At 31.6% G+C, this 13,253-nt stretch overlaps 2 protein-coding genes across 36 annotated transcripts in view; one reads left to right on the forward strand and one right to left on the reverse strand.

Moving 5' to 3' along the window:
• LOC109546301 overlaps window positions 1–13,253 on the reverse strand; it is a 520,465-nt gene that overhangs the window by 351,876 nt on the left and 155,336 nt on the right. The gene's annotated exons all lie outside the window — the stretch shown is intronic.
• Window positions 1–13,253, forward strand: part of LOC109536792 (broad-complex core protein) — an 81,187-nt gene that overhangs the window by 18,069 nt on the left and 49,865 nt on the right. Inside the window, exon 1 of one of the 35 annotated variants that reach the window (XM_048664000.1) lies at window positions 10,075–10,367. The exons of the other annotated variants lie outside the window; for them this stretch is intronic. The gene's annotated coding sequence lies outside the window, so the exon portion shown is untranslated. Of the gene's footprint in view, window positions 1–10,074; window positions 10,368–13,253 lie in introns of those variants that run through there. 35 annotated transcript variants of the gene reach the window in all.

A 13,253-nucleotide genomic window follows, 5' to 3' on the forward strand; every position in this document is an offset into this window, starting at 1 on the left:
GATACCTTGCTGATCCTTTTCTATGGATGTTTGATGTAAATAACATAGTTTTAAGGATAAATTAAAGTTAAAAACCTGAAATATTTGTAAAGGACACGTTTGTTGTAATTAAATTGTCATCAATATTTTCAATCCTCTAGAAACGTGACTGAGTGAAACGCTCATTATCTAATCCTCTGTGCCGGTGGAACAATGCAAACTATAAAAAACTAAATACACTTGAATTATTAAGAAAAAAACTGTTTTGGTAAATTTATTACACAGAAACTGCGCTTCGGTGAGTGGAATTAGAGGGTTTATGTGTTGTCTTATTTACATTTCCAGGACCCATAATAAGCAAAATTCGATTAGTTTTAACAGCTTTAGCGCGAAAGACCCTTTTATACACACTGAAGGTCTCAAAATTGAAGCTGCTGGTTTCTTTTATAAAAATTCTTGTGTTTTAAGTTGGACTTTTTAATGGTGAACTTGAGTCATATTTAGAATTTGATGCGTTCATCTTTATCATGTTGTTAGGTTTACTAATTGTTTTAGGCAAAACAGGTTCAACAGAACAATACGAAAAATGTGGTAATGGTGATAATGAAAATTTTGTGATGTAAAATGATAAGGTTACACCGAAAACTCCAAGAATTTTCTTGAAGCTTGAACGGCATGTAACTGCTGACAATTGCAAAAACAGGCATATTTATAGATGAGTGAGAATAATTGATGCTTTTCCGACACTATGTGGCAAATAAACCGGTTTCAGTTGAAATTACTTCCTCTTTTGCAGCGATAAAAGCAAATAATTATGGTAATCTTCTTTGTGATTAAAGAAAAACAGTTGAAACACTTCCTGATCATCCATCTGCGTTTGCATGTTATCCTTAGCATCTAAATGAGTGCTACGCCTCTGATTAAGACGTTACTGAGCTCAAGGCCGCTCCAGCTTCGCGAACCCATTTTTCCTAGTGCGGTCCGGGTCGTTCGCGAAATATTTTTAATTGCTCCGCCTATGCTAATGAGGGCTTCCCCCGAGCCCCACCGCCATTTCGGCCCCAAAAAATCATTAAATTCTTCGCGGCCTATTCCCACTGTAGTTGCGCAATGCTTCAACATTTTAATTTTATTCTGTTCTATACCCTTCTTTCATTTCGTTTCGATTCGCTACAAGACTCTAGATTGCAGAGCATGGAAACTAATATAAGTACCCCATGTCCATGTTCAAATTGCTAAACCCAATATGATGATGATTCATAAAGCTCGAGTTTTTCAAAGCGTATTTGTAGAACGCATAAATACTGCAGCTTTTGAAGCTGGACAGTGATAGAGCCAAGCTGCAATTGTCCTTGATCAAAATGTCCAAGATACGTTTTTAAATGAAACTAAAGTGAAATCTTCAAGTGAAGCAGAATGCATAATTGAAGATGAGTCAAGAAAAGGCCATATTTGTCGTTGGTAAATGGTTTTCTCTTCATTTCTTTGATAGATCATATAGAAATAATTCAATTTCCCATGGTGATTCACGCCAAAAGTCTACTTTTTCAAGGGCATGAAAAATTCGTCAAGCTCCACCAATTTATTTTGAGTCAACGAAGCGACTTACCTACATTACATACCTTTCGGTATGTTGTAAAAATAACGGTCAACTGGTGAACTTCAGTAAAAGCTTTCGACATTTTTGCTGCCTATTTTTCAGGAATCTTTATGAAAAACACTACTAGAGTCGAGGCGAGAAAGTAAAAGCGCAAAACCAACCGTTTAAATCAAACTGAAATGAAAATTTAGGACCACTCAACGAAAAGCAGTCTTCAATGGCAGATAATTTTATTTACATTTCCGTACATTTTGGTTATTTTGGTTCTAAAAGCTCCTTAATGCACAAATTCGACGTTTATACTCAATATGTGTACCTACACTGTACGTTTATGGTAATTTTGAATATCCGAGACTCAACAAACTATTTAAAATTCTACAATTACACTTAACAATCATTTCAAAATTTACAGGTCTTGCTAAAGCGGTTCTGCTTTATAGATCTAAACGACTTAGAAAAAATGACACTTCAGGTTAAACCGGAAAAACGCCCTGTATATTGCTATAAAATTAAATTCCCTCAGGTATTCACAGCACTTTCTATACTTGCAATTTTATCCCTATCTCCAACGGTTTTGAAAATATTTGCATTTTATTATGATAAATATCAGATGAAGTCCGGAACTTTGTTACTTATTTTACTGCCTAAATGATATAAAATTCTGCAATGGAAAATTGAATAGTCCTGAAAATAATGTAATTTACTTAGGCAAGCATGTATCAGATCCAGTTCTGGTAAATATTGTCCCCAAAAACAATTTTTACCATATAAAATCAGATAAATTAAGGTTTTTCAAATTGTAATTGGCCATTTTACTCTTAAAAGCGGGTTGAACTTCAAAAATAAGAAACGCTTCCCTTAACTTAGCTGAAATAAATAGATTTTATTTTATTTAAAAAAACTTTTTGGTTCTTTGCATTCGAATTTAACAATAAGTACTAAGTTGCTTAATGACATGTTATATTTAATTTTGGAACGTAACGCGTTTTGTAAGGAAGATGGGACTTCACTTAAAAAACGGTAGATTTTAAGATTTTGTATGGCAAATTTAATATTTATTTGGGAACAACATGTATAAAAGTAGAACGCTTTACACGCTTGCTTAAGTAAATTACACCTATTTTGTGGCTCTGCAAATGTCCATTTCAGATAATTTTCTCATTTGAGCAGGATCGGTAACAAGATTCAGGACTGCATCTGTTATTTAATATAATAAAATGCAATAATTTTTAAAACCCGAAGCGACAGCGATAACAGTTCATAAATAAAACGTATTCAAAATCTTTGAATCGTTCCAGCAAGGCCTCAAATTTTCGGAACGTAACTACTTACGTATTTTTATCTTTTACAGAACCCCTTTTCTGTATAATATAATTCTGTAATATTTGAAAAAAATGGGGATAATCGGGGAGGAAAGCGTTGTAAATAAAAGATGAAAGTTATCGGTTAAAGCTGAACAGAAATTTCAACAAAATTGCGAGTTTAAAAGGTCTTAGACAAAAATTACTCGCAAAAAAGATATGAATTTGAAGAGGGACATTTGAATTACCCTGTATATAGATTAGAAAAGATAATATGTGGAAAAATGATGGAGTTGTCTCTTGGAAACGATTTTAAAAATGTCATGATTTCAATAACTGATGTTATTAATTATTTAAGCCAAAGTTGCGTACTTAGTTTATAAATAAGCATATACAGGGTGTAAATTTGAAAACTTCCCTAATATCGTTCTTGCAGTTGAAAGACACTTTAAATGAATATTCTTAGCCTCTTTGTTTCAACCCCCTAGGACGGGTATATGCCTTAGAATCTTAAATGGGACAGGGGGTCAAGTGGCACATCGTTTTAAAGGGCGTCCAATTTTCTTTACATTAGTCATTATCTTGTTGCTTTTTGTTCAGAAGTTTTCGAATAATCGCGTTTCAAAAATACATACACAATTAAATTTGCCTGCATTCAGATTTTGATTTTCAGGTTAGTGTTTAAACAAAAATTATGCTATTGGGCCACCTTATAGTACCAATGATTAGAGGATTCGGTGACACCGTTAAAATCGTTGAATAACAGGACGAAATTATTTTCTTGCCAATTAAACATTAAAAAATAATAGCAAACCTTTACAACCAAAGTTATGTTGAAAATTTGATTAAATCACGCTATACAAGCAGGAGGTAAGTCTAAGTTAAAAGAAAAACTGGATACTCGTCCCTTTATTTAGCGCTATACATGGTGGTTCTCAACTAATGTGATAAAAATTCTATGATAATTTTAAATTTTGTTCATAGCGCACTTTAAAAATGTTAATTTACGACAATATTAGGGATCCAATTTGAGTCAGTTCAAAATATCGCTGGAGGTTTCAATGTGAAATATCTCAAAAACGATGATAGACCAAGTGCACAAAGTACAGATTTTTTGTTTAAGAAATATCAGAGAACTAGATATGGCGAACAAAAAATCCCTATTTGAAAAGCCCAAAAATGTCTAATGTTTTAAATAGCTTCAGGCTATTACAGCTAGCGGCCGCGCGGACCTGCAAGCTAAGCCATAGAAAATTTGAACCTCTCCATCTAAAAAACCCCCAAACACAAAAGTTAGATAAAAAACTAAATTTTTATTTACATTTCGATGCCCGAACTCCTCGGAAACTTTTACCTTTGGGCTAAGGCAAATTTGCCAAAGACGCAAAATGCGGCCTGAACAATATGTCAATGAATTTTGTCTCATTAGTTGAGGACCACCCTGTATTGCACATTTTAAAGAAAAAGAGACCAGTACATTACTACCACTTTAATGCGAATTTTATTTCTTCTTTAAAAAGCAAGTAACAATACTAGTGAAAAATTAAATGAGTTGAATGATGAACACCTTCAATATTGCTTTTATTGCCGTAGAATAAACCGGAACAAGACATTTTTATAAAAAAGGAACAGAATAAGTAAAAAGTGTATAAAACTTCCCTTTTGCAAGCAAACGTGCTGTTCGTATTGAAATCTTTTATAACATGAAAATGAAACATCATTGTAGTTTATTTTTCTGGGGAGCAACATCTCATAATAATCAAGGGGAAGACAATCATCCCCATCAGCCTCCCCCCAAAGCCGGTTTTAATACCGACAGCAGTCGCCCAGGTAACAAAAAGCGCGGGCATAAACAGATACTAGTAGAGAGAGTATCGCGTATATGCGGACACAAAAAGTAAGGGTGGCTGGAGGGATGCTGGGGGAAAATAAAGATGAAAACATTGCAGGTTTTATTGCGGTATTGATTATAAAATCAATAAAATATGGCCCAGGCAGTCGGCGAAACGAAACGGGAAAAATATAGCTGATTCGCAGGAAAGTTTATCATGTAAGCGGGTCGCGAAGAAGAGCGGTTATTAAGGCCAGCAAAGGATGGAGCGTTGCGAACAGAACCAGAAACGAAACAGGAAAACTCAATGAAAATTTCTGTTTTGTACATTATTTGATATCATCTTCTGTATTCACTATTCCAGGGGGTGTCATTCAAAATACATATGTATGAAGTCCAAACCGAAGATCTTAGATAAATAGGGCTTCATTTCATAGGCAAACACAATTTTAAATCTAAGCAGCAGCCTTAGATTTCATGTCATCATTCATAAATTTACGGAAAAAATGTAATCATCATCCAAATCAAATTTTGAAAATAATTTAGTTGTATTTTGTATAAAAGTTGTGCTGCTGATGTAAGTCTGTGGCGATACAATGTTTAAACGGGTTACTATGTAGGCCTGGGTGAAAAACACTGTGTTGAGTTGCGCTATTGAGTTGTTGCCACTCGCTGAGTTATCGAGTTATAACTCATCGGTTAATGAGTTATCATTCATTTGTTAAAGCTTTACAAGACCCAAGACTGGAATTTTCACATCTAAAAAAGGGTTATTAACATTTTTTCTGAGTAACGTTTTACTACTTTGTTCAAACAACTCAAAAAAGTAATATCAATATCGTTCAACAACGTGCATGAGCGTATTAGACTACAAATACATTTAACTGAAACTGGACATTAAGTAACATTAAATTAATAAAAGTGCCATAAAACTTTTCTGGCCTTCAACCGTTAAACCTATGCCATCGGGTACAATATTAGCACTGTTGTCTGTTTTTTTATTTGATTTGTTGTACTCATCTTAGTTTGAAGCACGATTTATTATTTCAACTTTATTTTCGGTCGCATTATACGATTCTATTCCTATGTAGAAATAATCGGCTGGAGAGTAATTTTGATAAGAGCTCATTAAATTTGTAGAAAGTTAAATAAGAATCGTTTAAATCTATTACCTCTTATTGAATGTAACAAACAACCCTATGATTCCATACGCTTTTATATAGAATTTTCAAGTATACATTTTTAGTATACAAGACAATGATGGGGTTTAGTTAAGGCTTGGGTAACACTGTGTTGAGTTGCGCTATTGAGTTGTTGCCGCTCTCTGAGTTACCGAGTTCTAACTCATCGGTTAATGAGTTATAATTCATTTATTAAAACTTTACGAGATCCGAGACTGGAATTTTCGCATCTAAAAAAAGGTTATCAACATTTTTTCTGTGTAACATTTTACTACTTTGTTCAGACAACTAAAAAGTCATGTAGATTTTCCCTGCAACAGAACTGAGTCCAAAGAAAGTCGACAAATTTTCTTGTAAAATCGATCTCTTAATTTTTTGCATAAAAGATTCAGTTTGCCAGTATTTTACAGTAAAACGTTTGGAAAAACCCGGTTTTTCTGATTAGATACGGTGTTGTTTAGAAATATTGACCTAAAAGTAAAGAAACTCCAGTTTCCAAGGGTTTTCCAAATAAATGATTATAAACTTTCGCTTTTTAAGTTCGGGGAAATATTTATCGAAAAGGACCTAGAAATAATTATTAGGGTTTTGTCCATAATTCGAAGCTGCAAAAAGTTTTCCAAACATTTTTGCAAAGCGGTTAAGGAGGCGAGTGTGATAAAATGTACCTTTTAATTTTTCACAGAAAATACCTGAAGACTGCCAGTATTTTAAGTAATACTAAAAAATAATGCAATTTTTGCGTAGAAAGAATTGCTTAATAGAAACTTTGTTAAAAATGGAGTGACCTTAAAATTTAAAGGAACTTTAAAAGAGAAATCCTTAGAGCGCTGAAGGTGGCGAATTTTCCCAATAATTGTTTGTAAACTTTTGCTCTCGCATTTTTTCAAGATAGTCCTAATTACTTTCGGTAAAAAACTGAACAAAATTATTTGGTTTTTGTGCCAAATTCGAAGATTAAATGGGTTTTCTACAGTTCCCTGCAAACCGATAAATAAGATGAATTTTCTAGCAAAATTAATTTTGTAATTTTTGGCTGAAAACACCCCATTATTGTTACAAAATAAGGGAGTCATCAGAAAATAACGCTTTTTTGCGTTTTCGATTAAAAAGTTTTGGTTTTGGCGAAACCCGTAACGGTTTTCGGGAAAAAACGGTAGGAATTTACTTTCGTTATTGTTCCGAATTCGACACTGAAAAAAGTTTTTGTAAAATTTTTACAAAGCTATAAATTTATCTTGTCATTTTTCGCGTGTTAATTTTTGTTCCAAATTTCAAGCTTTTTACAGGAAAATACCTTAAACTTGTCAGCATCTTTAAGTGAAACTTTAGAAAGTTGATCATTTAGAAGAAAGAGTAACTTGATCATTTAGAAAACTGGAAAACATTTTAAAAATATTATTAATAAGGGGCCTTTAAAATAAATCATAAATTCATAAATGTATGAATGCTATATTTAACTGAAAGCAACTAAAATCTAAAATATATTCAATTTAATTATTTTAATTGATCCCATTTATCTGTAAAAAAACATCAATCTTTATCAATTTTTTATCAAAACTTACAATCCAAATAGAAAACTTATGACTTTCCAAATCATTGTTTTACTATGAGCATGATTTAATTAATTTTTGCTAGCTTTTTAAACAATTTGTCAAAAATCAAACAAGACAGATATTTACACTCATATCAGCAAATTTCCCGTTTGTAACGATGATAAATCGAACTAAGAAACTGCCATTATCTAGAAAATTATCTGCTTGTTACTGGCAAAATATGGCAGATAAAACTATATTGACATGCAACTCGAACAAGCACCTTTTTCCGCGAAATTTGCTTGAGAAAACAACTTTGATATACATACTTACATATTATGTCTGCATTACTATAACAGTGATGTTCAACTAAATAATGATAATGATAGTTGACATTATTCGTTCATCGGTATTTGTATTTTACCACGAAATATTTAGTGATAAAACAAATTAAATATTGATTCTCTCGAAAAAGAATAAAAAGAATAGAATTTATCCAGAAACATCCAATACTAATGAAAAGTTTCGTATATACTTTGTATTTAAAATAGTTAATATTATCGACGAATCAAGGTATTCATATTTTAAAATTGCATTTCTTTACTTTAATACTTCAATGTGTTGTGATCATCGTAAATGTTTCCTTGAATTGTCAGAGTTGAAATATATAATTCGATGTTATTAAAATACATCTTTTAAATGCCTCAAATCAAACAACAATTGATCGACACAACACAATCGAAGGAAAAAAACCTGTTTTTCCAACTCATAAACTTAATTGCAACAGTTTCTAATTATTTATTGTTAGAACCATAGCTTACAAGACAAAAATCATATTCGTAACATACTCGCAAGAATTTTAATAAGAAATTTTAAATTCTGTAAAGATGAGACCGCCAGAATAAAAATTGCAATTTTTATTTTGAACTTATAGGAGTCTACTGCATGGTTTTCTTGATAACTATCCAAGACAACAAGCAAAAATAGATTTTTTTCTAAATTGCATTTTGCTGTTGGCAAGGTCATGGTTTTTAAAATAAAACTAGCACCATTCGGATTTAAAAATAACCGATTTTGCGAAATATTTCCAATTATTAGATGCATCGTAGATATTTAGAACCGGATTTAAATCCTCTATTTTTACCTGTGGATGAATAAGTTGGAGCTAATAGTCTAGACTGACTGGGTTGAAACAGTGCATTAGAAATAACCAAAGGTTTCACACAATAAATGTGTCAAGAATTTAAAAAATTATACATAAAAATTATGTTAAATTATCAACGCTGTTTACCTACACTAACATTCCTACTAATCAGAACCACTTATTATAATATTATATATAAATATTCCAGGGCAATTACATACAAAGACAAAATATAAGACGCAAATACATGTATAGATAGATCGCTCCGTTCTCTGTGAACGTATGAAAAATGGTTTGAGTGTGAAAATTAATAATATGTATAACTTTTAAAATCGATTTCACTTTGTTTTATTTACTTAAATAATGAGGACTTTAAATTTAAAAAATAAAAAATACAACCTGAGCAGCAGAAGAAAATCAAATAAACGTTGAAAAGCCTATTTGTGTAAATTATCGAAATGTATTTTAAAAATGTAAATATTTTTATAATTAAAAAAATATGTAACAGTTGTACGATATGAAAACTGCATTTACATACAGAATGTATAATTTAATCTAATAAGACTTAATACATAAGTGCTAATGCACATATGTATTTTATAAATACTCATTTTTTATCTAAAATTGCTAATGTTTTTGGTACTTCATCAATGAAATTTTGATTTTTTCTTTTGCATAAAACGTAATGTCCAGGTGTCCAAGTGTTGAAACTAGTTGATATACTGGCGTACAATGAAACTATGCGGAACCTAAATCTTAACACAAGTATTTACATTGCCGAACGACCTCGTCATGGTATTTCTTTGCACTGGAGACTGCAAAATTGCTAGACTTATTATGTAAATCATTACTATGCAATAACACCTATTGCATCTGCTAAGTTCAGTAACGCCACTGGATTACCTATGCTTTGTTACCTTCACATATTACAGCTCAGACAAAGATAACAAGTGCCATATCAAGATTTTTTCGCCAAAAAGGTTAGACAAATAACTATTTTTGTTATTTTGATACTCTACTGATGTTCTACTAGGGAGATTATACAACAGCCCGTAATTGATTAAAAATATACTCTTCCTTTAAGTTCGGGTTTTCGATTCGGGTCCTTTAATTTTAATTAAAACAGACAAAATATAGTTGTTATATTATATTAAAAGTACAATTAAAAAATATACAAACTAGCTGAATATCTTTAACAAGAAAAGGTGACATGGTTTTTAATTGGTAACCAAACATACCTATTATTTAACGTATGTTGTTCCTTTCATATGGCCTGGGCAACGGTGGGCATCTTACTTGCACTTAAAAAAGTTACATAAAAAAGACAATTTCTTTTTTAATCCCTGATGCAGATGAAGAATCTTAGCCTATAAACCTAAACCCTTAACGTTATTTTACGGTACCGTCTGCGTAGTACATCTATAAAATATCTATAGCAGTAATAAGCCGATTTAAACATTTTACATCATAAATAGGAACAATTTTTCTACAAAAATAAATAGTGAGATTGCGTAACCGAAGGTTAGTCAGATAAAGCGGGCCGCAATATGCTACAATGTTGCAAAGATACCATCCGGATAATGATATCAAAGTTGCGGGATTTAGTGAGAAAAAGCGAACTATCGATAGTTTTTTAGTGTGCAGCGTTGATGAATATTGAATAGTTAATCGAAATAATGTAACGAGCAACTGTTAGCGCGGACATTGCAATAACAAAATTAGTGCGGTGCTAGCATATAGTGGACCAGAGCCTAGCACAACAAGAGTTATGTTAATACCATTGAAAATCACGACAGGTTTGTCATGCCTATTTTTAATTTTTCGCAGAAGCGAAACAGTCGACAAAACATTTATTTTTTTGGCATAAATGTGCTTTTTAACGGCTGCATGATTTATAGTCTATAAAAGACAACCCTTAAGTGTGGTTCTTGTTTCCAATAAGAAACCAACAAGAACGAGAGTTAATGATTGAAAATAAGCTAATAGGCCGTACGAAAACAAAATTATCACACCAAAACAACCATGCTGTGATAAATGGCAGTAATTACTAATATAAATCAATAGCATGTTTTTTTTTAAATAACCAGGAACAACGTTTTAATGTTTGCTTTTGCAACAATACATTTTTTTTTATTTTAGTTGGAAAGTATTTGTTAGCGATCAAATAGTATTGCTGAAGTTAAGTTGAATATATATATGAATGAAAATATAAACAAACTTTGTGGTGTTATAATAGCAATAACCAATTATTTAGTTTAGTAGAAGTTTCACTTAGTTTAGTATTTTTTACACAAAAATAATTTGATGACACTATTGTCCATTTTTTATACCGCTCAAATTCGCAAGTATAGTATAAACCCGCGACTGGAATGAAACGTTTTATCTAACAGTCAAATCTAAAATTTGCTTCAATAATTCACTGCCAACATTAACATTCTTGCTGTTGATATCGCTATAGAAAAGCAACAACAATAACCTGAAATTTACATATTTTATTCCTAAAAATAGGTGAATGTTTAATGTGCAAATTTGTTCTAATTTATTCCACCTTGTCAGTCTTATTATAACCGCGATCCCCATGCTTGATCTAAAAACCGGATGATTTTTGAGACCTTTGGGATTATTTTAAGTTATTTTGATTTAAAAATAGATATAGACGGTATTTTTTATTTCCAGGAATTTTGATACGTTTTTGACCCAAAAGACTAAATAAGAAGCAGCTATAACTAAGTCCGAAATTTGTGTACTTGTTTACAGAACTGTATAATTTCACTTTACTGAAGGCTAGACATTAAACACTAAAAATTTCAATAAACCAAACTAGTCGTTGTACTAACTGGCTGATTTGTGGACTATCGTAAAAAAGCAGTTTTCAACAAAAATTGCTCGCACACTTAGAAACATGAATTAAAATACAAAGTACTGTGCGCCTCAAAAAAACCCACTACTCACTCGAAACTCGCACTAATGAATTTAATTCAAATAAACGAAATACAGAATCTAAACTTTAAAAATTGTTTGAATTACACAAATATGGATATAAGAGTAAACAAACTTACATTTATGGATAAGCAGTGATTCTTCAAATGCAAGCTCCCTCCCGATTGTTGCTCAAATAGAAGAAAGTAATACGAAAGAGAATTACGGTAGTAAATTATGATGCAATCATGAAATTGGAGAAACAATAACGAAAAGTGATCAATCATCAATCAGTAGTTACGCACACTGAAGAAGACTGAAAGATCTTCACATTACAGTCTTGGAAGGACTGTTTGAACAAACTAGTTTTATGAAAAGATAGACAATATGAAAAATTTCGGTAGATAAATGAGGGAGCCATAAAATAACGTTCGGTAGCACAAAGAAAGATGAAATTGAAGAAAACGAAATAATATTTGACGATATAGAAGCTAGTCTAAATTAATTTTGAAGAAAATGGATAGGAAAGACTGTCAAAACTCCCTAAACATGCCTCTGAAACTATAAAAAATATTAGTGTCTGAACATGATGAATTAAAGCTTCGAAAAATAAGATGACGTATTCTTTTAGATGAGTGGAAAACTAAACTGAGGGAAATACTAAAAAATGAAACTGTTTTTCTTTTCTTACTTTTCTGTTTCTTTTCTTCTGTTCTACCTCATGAATACTTCTGAAATCTAGAGCTTACAAAAAATACGTAATGGAGCTCTACGAATTATTTCATTCAAGTAATACACTGAAGTCTGCAGACTCACAAATCTATCGAGTGACAACAGTGACCTTAACACCAGCCTATTTGTATCTAAAATTATAAACCACGAACTCCCTTGCAGTTCTTAAATAATTGCAGATTTATTAATGATTAGTTTTTATTTAGACGAATTAAGTACTGTATTAAGTGGTAGGCGTAAGTTAAGTTCTTCATTCTATCAACAACTATGATAATCATCGAACCTTTAAAAAAACACGTAATGACTATATTATAGCAGATTGTTAAATTCGTTATCCACAATTTGTCAATCATAGAAAAAAGTTAATAAAGAAATACGGTACATCAAATATGGAGAAAAATAAAGAATGTTAATGCAGCCAGTCTAATGACCACAATCGCACAGAAGATAAAAATAGAAAGTATTGGGCAGAATTGAAATCATAAATATTGAACTATTATACGCTCCAGTGTATAAAAACTCCCAAAACAATAGTTTATTCATTAGAATAAGGTGACATTGAAATTTATTTGGTTCTTTGCATATTGACCCCAAACTTGAAGTAAAATTTAACGAAAACAGGACTACTTTTGCTGCACGTACGTCACGATTTTATTTACTATGGAAAAATTTTAATCCAGTCAATAATTCTATTTATCACTATTTTTCTGTGTGCTTGCATTCCTTAATAAAGTATGATTCACGCTAACAAAGTATGATTCATGCTTAAGTATGCTTCATGCTAACAAAGTATGCTTCAATAAAAAGGCTACCCCAATTAAAGTTCATTTAATGCTAAAATGTAGTACTAAATACATAGGAGATCATCAGGCGAATACTAAGTTGCAACCGCCAAGTTTTGTTGAACATTTCCCAGGACGACAATATATTCAAATTATAACTGATATTCTATTCATACGTTTTTATTTGCCTATTTGAAGATTACAGCATCGGTGTATTTGAAATCTAGGTTATCAAATACAACATGCGTT

This window comes from Dendroctonus ponderosae, unplaced genomic scaffold, assembly GCF_020466585.1.
Source record: "Dendroctonus ponderosae isolate FM_Combo_2020 unplaced genomic scaffold, Dpon_F_20191213v2 Dpon_F_20191213_2, whole genome shotgun sequence".
In the NCBI taxonomy this organism is placed as follows: domain Eukaryota; kingdom Metazoa; phylum Arthropoda; class Insecta; order Coleoptera; family Curculionidae; genus Dendroctonus; species Dendroctonus ponderosae.